Genomic DNA, 7,500 nt, shown 5'->3' on the forward strand with positions numbered 1-7,500 from the left:
GGAAGGCCACTGCTGTGGTAGGGGGTGTTGGCTTTGCCAGGCTGACGTTCTGGTGAGTATCCATTCTGATGGAATTGGAACTAAAACCTTTAACCTTTAATAATTTATTTGAAAACGTAACAACTTACCAAATGCGATTAATCGTAATTATGTTAATATGGAAAGATATATTCTCCGCTAGTAGTATTTTGGTATCAAATCATATATTAGTAATGTGTCAAGTATAATCATGATGAACATATATTTTCTAATTTTGTTACTGAAATATAATTTATCATCCAAATTAAAGTAAATGTCATTGTTGAATAAATTATGATATAAATGGTTCCTAGGAATATAATTCCTCCGTCACAATAGTTTACTCAATAAAAATCGTTTTAACTATCTTCTCTTAGGCAACACCTCATCGGAAAAAAAAAAAAAAAAAAAACCCTTTTCCATATGACATTTAAAGGTGGTTAAAAGTAACCCATGAATGGCAGAGGCAAGGGACAGTCACGAGGTGGTAGAGACTGGCCTTATAAAAATATGATTAGTGCATAGTCCCCTCTACAACCTAACTAAGACCAGTGAGGGCCAGGCAATAGCTGCTGATGGGGCAGGTAGATCTATAGGCTCCCCAAATCCCATATCCTGACATCACAAGGATGGTGAAACTCCAGACGCTGCAAGAAAATATCTACTTTGAGCTTTTCTCAAGCCCCAGTCCAGCAGATTAAAGACAAGGATTAGGTCTCAAACACTACCATAAACTATCTACCTTGAGCGGGTCTCGAACCCCTGTCTCTTAGATAAACTGGGGAAGTTCTTCTTTTTCTTCTTGATATTATGAATGACGACGCTGGTGTCTAGTTTTATCATGGCCTGGAGTTTACTTTTGTCGTTTGACAGTAGGCCTACTATTCTAAACGTTTTGATTAATGCCAACCCAGGCTGTCAATCATGACGGACATAAACATTGACGATATTAAAAGAATGTTAATAAACCGAGACGGAACTTTGGAATAGCAACTTTTTCGGTATATTATGGACATGCACTTGTATTGAACCTGTCACATAATATCTGAATACCTTGAATGCTTCGTATGTTTATAATCATGTCACTGTATAAGAAACAGTTTTGTTCTTCTCTTTGTTTATTGGTCGCTTTAAATTATCATTAAATAATTTATTAACTGGTCTATATACGGTGTAAACTTAGATCTCCTTTGGACAATGTACTTGGAAGAAAAAACGTGCCGACAAAGGTAGAAAATATAACAGATAAATAGAGAAGTATATTTCTTTAAAATACTATTAAAATACATATATACATAAGATATATAAATTAAATATATATATATATATATATATATATATATATATATATATATATATATATATATATATATATATATATATATATATATATATATATATATATATATATATATATATATATATACATATATATATATATATATATATATATATATATATATATTTATATATATATATATATATATATATATATATATATATATATATATATATATATATATATATATATATATATATATATATATATATATATATATATATATACAAATGGAAGTGAACCCTTCTCCCTACCAAAAAGCCAAGCAATATTTAGCCAGATCTGTCCTTAAATGCGTAAAAGCTAAAGTAAAATCAGACGTCCGGTCACTCAACCCACTGCTTTTACACTCCCATATCCAATCCCCCCTTTAGCCCTCATTAATACTGTAATAAATCCCCAGCGATGGCTGCTCAGCTGCAACAGGGTAATATTCGGGTTATATTATAACTAGCCATTTCGCTATCCTTTATGTGTTTAGGGTCAGGGCAATTTAGTGCTTGGCTATGTCGTCTGCTTTGCAATCGGGAATCAATTAGTTATTGCTTTTAGACTTGTGCAAAGCTCCAAAGAAATGAGCTTCATTTCTGCTCAGTCTTATTGAATTAAATGATTAATTGCCTGGCTAAAAATATACATAAATAAATTTCTTTCCTTATCAGGCTATGTGGCATTTCCAAACGTATGACTACTTGAGCTCTCCCCGTACCTCGGGTAGGGGGGAGAGGGTGCAGTCATACCCTGGGGAGAGTGGGTACCCCAAGAGGTACACTCGGAAACCACAACTGTCATGTTGTAGTTAGGAATGGGGTATAGGGAGGGAAGGGTTTAATCTGTGTGTGTGTATATCTATCCAGATATTTAGCAGTCATTTTGACGGGTTGTATACACTAGTATAGTATGTTAAATTAGTGTTAGTAATTTAAACGGTTTCATAAACACATAAAGAAATCTAATATTTTACTTTGCATTATTTCCTAAAAATAATTGGATTCTGGTAATAACATGTGATGGCCTATAGGAAACGTCCCTGTCTGGCGATCTTCAGGACTGTGGTTCAAGACCCGCTCAAGCTCTATAGTTTCCTGTAGTATCTGTAACCTCAAAATCCTTTTCAGTTAAGAATAGGGGTTTTGGGGGAGCCTATAAGTCTAACTGACTGAGTCACCAGAAGCCATTACCTGGCCCTCCCTGGTCCTAGTTTGATGGAATAGGGGCTCGGGTACTGATCATATGCATATATGAACAGTCTCCAGGGCATTGTTCTGCCAATGCAGTGTCATTTATCTTGCCTCTGCCATTCACGAGTGACCTTTAAACCTATAGAACATGATCATGTCTAGGGATTTATTCTGCTCAGTCATTGTCACTGTCCCTTGACTCTGCCATTCACGAGCGACCTTTAAACCTTTAAATGTGATAAATCATAAATCAGGAAAGGTTTTATATCTCTTTAAGTATCATTAACATATTCCACTTCCTCTTCCTATGAGTAGGAGAGCAGCCATACACCGAAATCATAAACCGAGTTCATGAAATCTTCTGAAACGTTATCTTATTCGATTCCGGCATTTTCCCTATGATTGGGGTCATAAAACCCCAGGATTTATACCGGACTCCGGACGTGAACGCCGCTCTGGGCGGGGATCATAATTCTGGCTTCCTTTGGGTGATTTAAATAGTAAGGCGTTTCAAGTGTTATTTGCTTGGATTTATTCTTTATTGAATGGGACAATCAAAGTTAAGGTTCAACTGAATAACGTTACCTGATTTACTTACAGTTTTAGCATTCATTTTCGTTATCTCTGGAAGCACTCCCTCTTTGCCTAGTGGAATTTAAGAATACGTCAAGGATAATTATCACCATCATCATCAGCAGTTTCTAGTCTAGTACAGGATAAAGACGAAAGACACGACATTCCAATTTCGTCTGTTTATGGGTCTTTCTGTGACAGTCCTCAGCCCAAACATTATTGGTTCGTTAATTCATCGTGTTCTCTTCAAGAATGTATTCACCTAAATAATATGAAGAAGAAATAAAAATGAAACACTATCCTGGTTAATGACTCTCTCTCTCTCTCTCTCTCTCTCTCTCTCTCTCTCTCTCTCTCTCTCTCTCTATTAGAGAACTATATATAAATTAATATATGGAACTTAGGAGCGTCTTTATATGATTATGTTATGTTATATGTTTCACTGATTAGTACAGGGTGATATGTTTATGCCATTGTTCAATGAACAACGCTAAGGTACAATCCAGTTAATAAGGCAGGAATAGTTCTATAAGCTCAAGGGATCTAACAAGGAAAAAAATAACCCAGTGAGGAAAAGAAATAAGGAATTATACAGACTACAAGAAGATTAGTGAAGAGTTTAAATTAAGTGTTTTAAGCACAGTAACATATTTAAAACAGAACAAAATCCAATCTAAAATTTGCATGATACTTGACAATCCAATACAATGAATGCAATCTCCAATTTTAATATTCTCTCATCCCATTCCTATTCCCATTCTTAGTTCCTATATTTGTCATATTGATTTTCATTTAGAATAAGAGTTCAGTTCTATGTGTACCACATATCATATGTAATCTGCTAACAAAATAGGGTGATTCATCCATGAATCACCTATTGGATGAATCACCTATTCTCACTAATCCATTTCATCATATACAATATTCTTTATATCAATCCTTCTTTTTACCCATATCATTTTTCATCACTTATTTACCCACAAACACCATTGATAAACAAAAGTTTTTCAATTACTATCTTGTAGATTTCTTGAAAAGAATTTAATCTCTTCTAAAAAAAATTTAAATTCTTCTCGTTACATATCCTTCCATAAAACTCTTTCTAATTTGGGAAGAAACGAATCTTATATTTAGGAAGATTTTGTTCCGACTTCGAAACAAGATTGTTAAAACTATAAGAGGATTTACAATGAGGAATTTTAAACCATCACTAGATGCAATGTTTTTCAGGAGTCATTGCTTATGGCTAGAGCAATATACAGAGAGAGAGAGAGAGAGAGAGAGAGAGAGAGAGAGAGAGAGAGAATTATACAAGGTTTACTACTTCAGCTAATTTCCAAAATAGAGAAAAGTAAGAAAAGAGTTTTTATAGATGATGAGAGAGAGAGAGAGAGAGAGAGAGAGAGAGAGAGAGAGAGAGAGAGTTCCGACTTCGAAACAAGATTGTTAAAACTATAAGAGGATTTACAATGAGGAATTTTAAATCATCACTAGATGCAATGTTTTTCAGGAGTCATTGCTTATGGCTAGAGCAATATGCAGAGAGAGAGAGAGAGAGAGAGAGAGAGAGAATTATACAAGGTTTACTACTTCAGCTAATTTCCAAAATAGAGAAAAGGAAAAAAAGAGTTTTTATAGATGATGATAGAGAGAGAGAGAGAGAGAGAGAGAGAGAGAGAGAGAGAGAGAGAGAGAGAGAGAGATAATCCTACAAGGTTTACATAGCCAAAACTTCTTAATCAAAAAAGAGAAAGAAATCATTAAAAATAAAATATGTATAGATTTTTTGGTTATATTTATCATTTCTTCATTGAACGATAAAGAAATGTATATTCATATTCCTAAAAATTCATATCATAAAAAGATTCATATATTACCCGTTTACTATTATTATGTAATCAAAAGTTTATAATAACAATTTTCATTTAGTTTTGTTCTTGATCATCATTGCAACACGAAATAAAGAATGACTCGATCATCATAATTTAGCCACACAAAATAAAAAATGACTCGATCATCATTGCAACACAAAATAAAAAATATATCGATTATCATTGCAATACAAAATAAAAATACCTCGATCATCATTGCAACACAAAATAAAAAATATCTCGATCAACATTACAACACAAAATAAAAAATGTCTCGATCATCATTGCAACACAAAATAAAAGATACCTTGATCATCATTGCAAAACAAAATAGAAAATACCTCGATCATCATTCCACTACAAAATAAAAAAAAAATACATCGATCATCATTGCAACACAGAATAAAAAAAAATATCTCGATCATCATTGCAACCAAAAAAAAACCTCGATCATCATTGCAGTTCAAAATAAAAAATACATCGATCATCATTGTAACAAAAAATAAAAGATACCTCGATTATTATTGCAAAAAATAACATTATGTCGATCAGTATAACAACACAAAATAAAAATACCTAGATTAACATTGCAGCATGTATGATAAATCTATTATCATTGTGATAGAAAATAGAAATACCTCGATCATCATTGCAACACAAAATACAAATACCTCGATCATTATTGCAATACATACAAATACATATAAATGGAAACTCTTCTGAAATATAGATTAGTCATTAACATTGCGCTGATTGGATGCAAGTGGAGCAAGCAGTTAATTCAAGCAAATCTCCTGCTTCCAGCGAGGAACTGCAAAAAGCACAATTAGCATAAAGACAATTAGCCTTTGCACTAATGGGGTTCGGCGCTATCATCTGCTCTCCTCCATAATTGCCACAGCCAATTAGTATAACTTGTACTTTTACTATGACTCTCATAAATGGACCTGATTCAAAACTCTCTCATTGTCACCAAGGTAGAATTTAATAATAATAAAAGTTATTTTTTACCTGTTCCACCCGTTGATGGATCTGTTCAATTATTCGTGAATGTAACTTGTATACTGCATAGTTTTTTTTTTTTTTATTATATTAGGAAATTTAATATATCAAATTTATTATTGATAGTTAGATTAAGTATTTTTTCTTTAAATAATGACAAGAAAGTTTTGATAACAAATTTCATAATAATAATTAGAATATATAGTTTTTTCTATTATCCAAGTATACCTTTGACAATAAATTTCCTATTAATAATTATGATATTTATTATACTTTTTCTTATCTGCGGAATTTTTTTTATATTAAATTTCCTATCAATGGTTAGAATAAATGGTTTTATAAACTATTCAAGGAAAGTTTTTATATTAAGTTTCCTATCAATAGTTAGAACATATAGTTTTATCATTCATTCAAGGAAATATGTGATATCGAATTCCTTATTGATAGTTAACATATAGTTTTTTATTATCAACGAAAAATTTGAATTCTAAATTACCTATTCAGAGTTAGAATATATAGCTTTTTTTAAATATCAGAGAAAAATTTTATATTAAATTTCCGCTTAATAGTTAGAATAAATCTCACATCACCTAAAATTCTAGATCTTTCTATAACTTTTAATTTTGTGGATTAAACTTCATGCAACACTTCGCGTTTAATTAAAGTAAATAATATTATTTAGAATATCAACACAATTATAAACATATATCGTGACTTCACTAATGGTTTTATCTTTGATTAATATTTTTTAACAAAATTCTTTATTAATTATACAACCCAGATATTTACATGTAACTTTCTACTCAAAAAAAATTATTTTGTTTTAGTTTTGAAAAATCTATTATACCTATTGGCGTCAGACATTTCAGTTTACAGTAACAACAATGTCATTTATATTAGAGTAATTTATACCAGAAATAATTCATATGGAATACAAAAACAAAAAAAGTGACTAAAAAAGAAAAAAAAGAAAAATTCTTAAAGATTCGTAGTTTTTCTTTTCGGGTTCCTTCAAACAGAGATTGTCCTTGAACATGTCACACAAAAACAACCATTATTCCGACCGCCGGGATAGATAAAGAGATTTTCCCGCCAGTGAGGCAAAGTACGGTTTGCCATTTGAACAGCTTTGAGAGAGAGAGAGAGAGAGAGAGAGAGAGAGAGAGAGAGAGATATTGCCGCAAGAAAAGTGTTGAAATGATACAGAGAGAGAGAGAGAGAGAGAGAGAGAGAGAGAGAGAGAGAGACCGAAGCTTAATGTAATAAGTGCAAAAATTGCTGACATAATTAATTGATTACAGCTGTTTTTACTGGAACTAATTTATGGTATGTGAAAAAGATATTTCTGATAACCCCCTTTTTTACCACAGGGCTTGAAGACTTTCTTTTTATTTGAACTTGCTGGGTTTTTACCAATTCCCGTCTCTCAATATTAATCTTTTATCTCTCTCTGACTACTTTCCCCCTCTCACAGATATCCTCAATATTTCCTCCTTTAACACCTTTCCTTGTTCTA

Source organism: Palaemon carinicauda, chromosome 32 (genome assembly GCF_036898095.1).
Source record: "Palaemon carinicauda isolate YSFRI2023 chromosome 32, ASM3689809v2, whole genome shotgun sequence".
Taxonomy (NCBI): domain Eukaryota; kingdom Metazoa; phylum Arthropoda; class Malacostraca; order Decapoda; family Palaemonidae; genus Palaemon; species Palaemon carinicauda.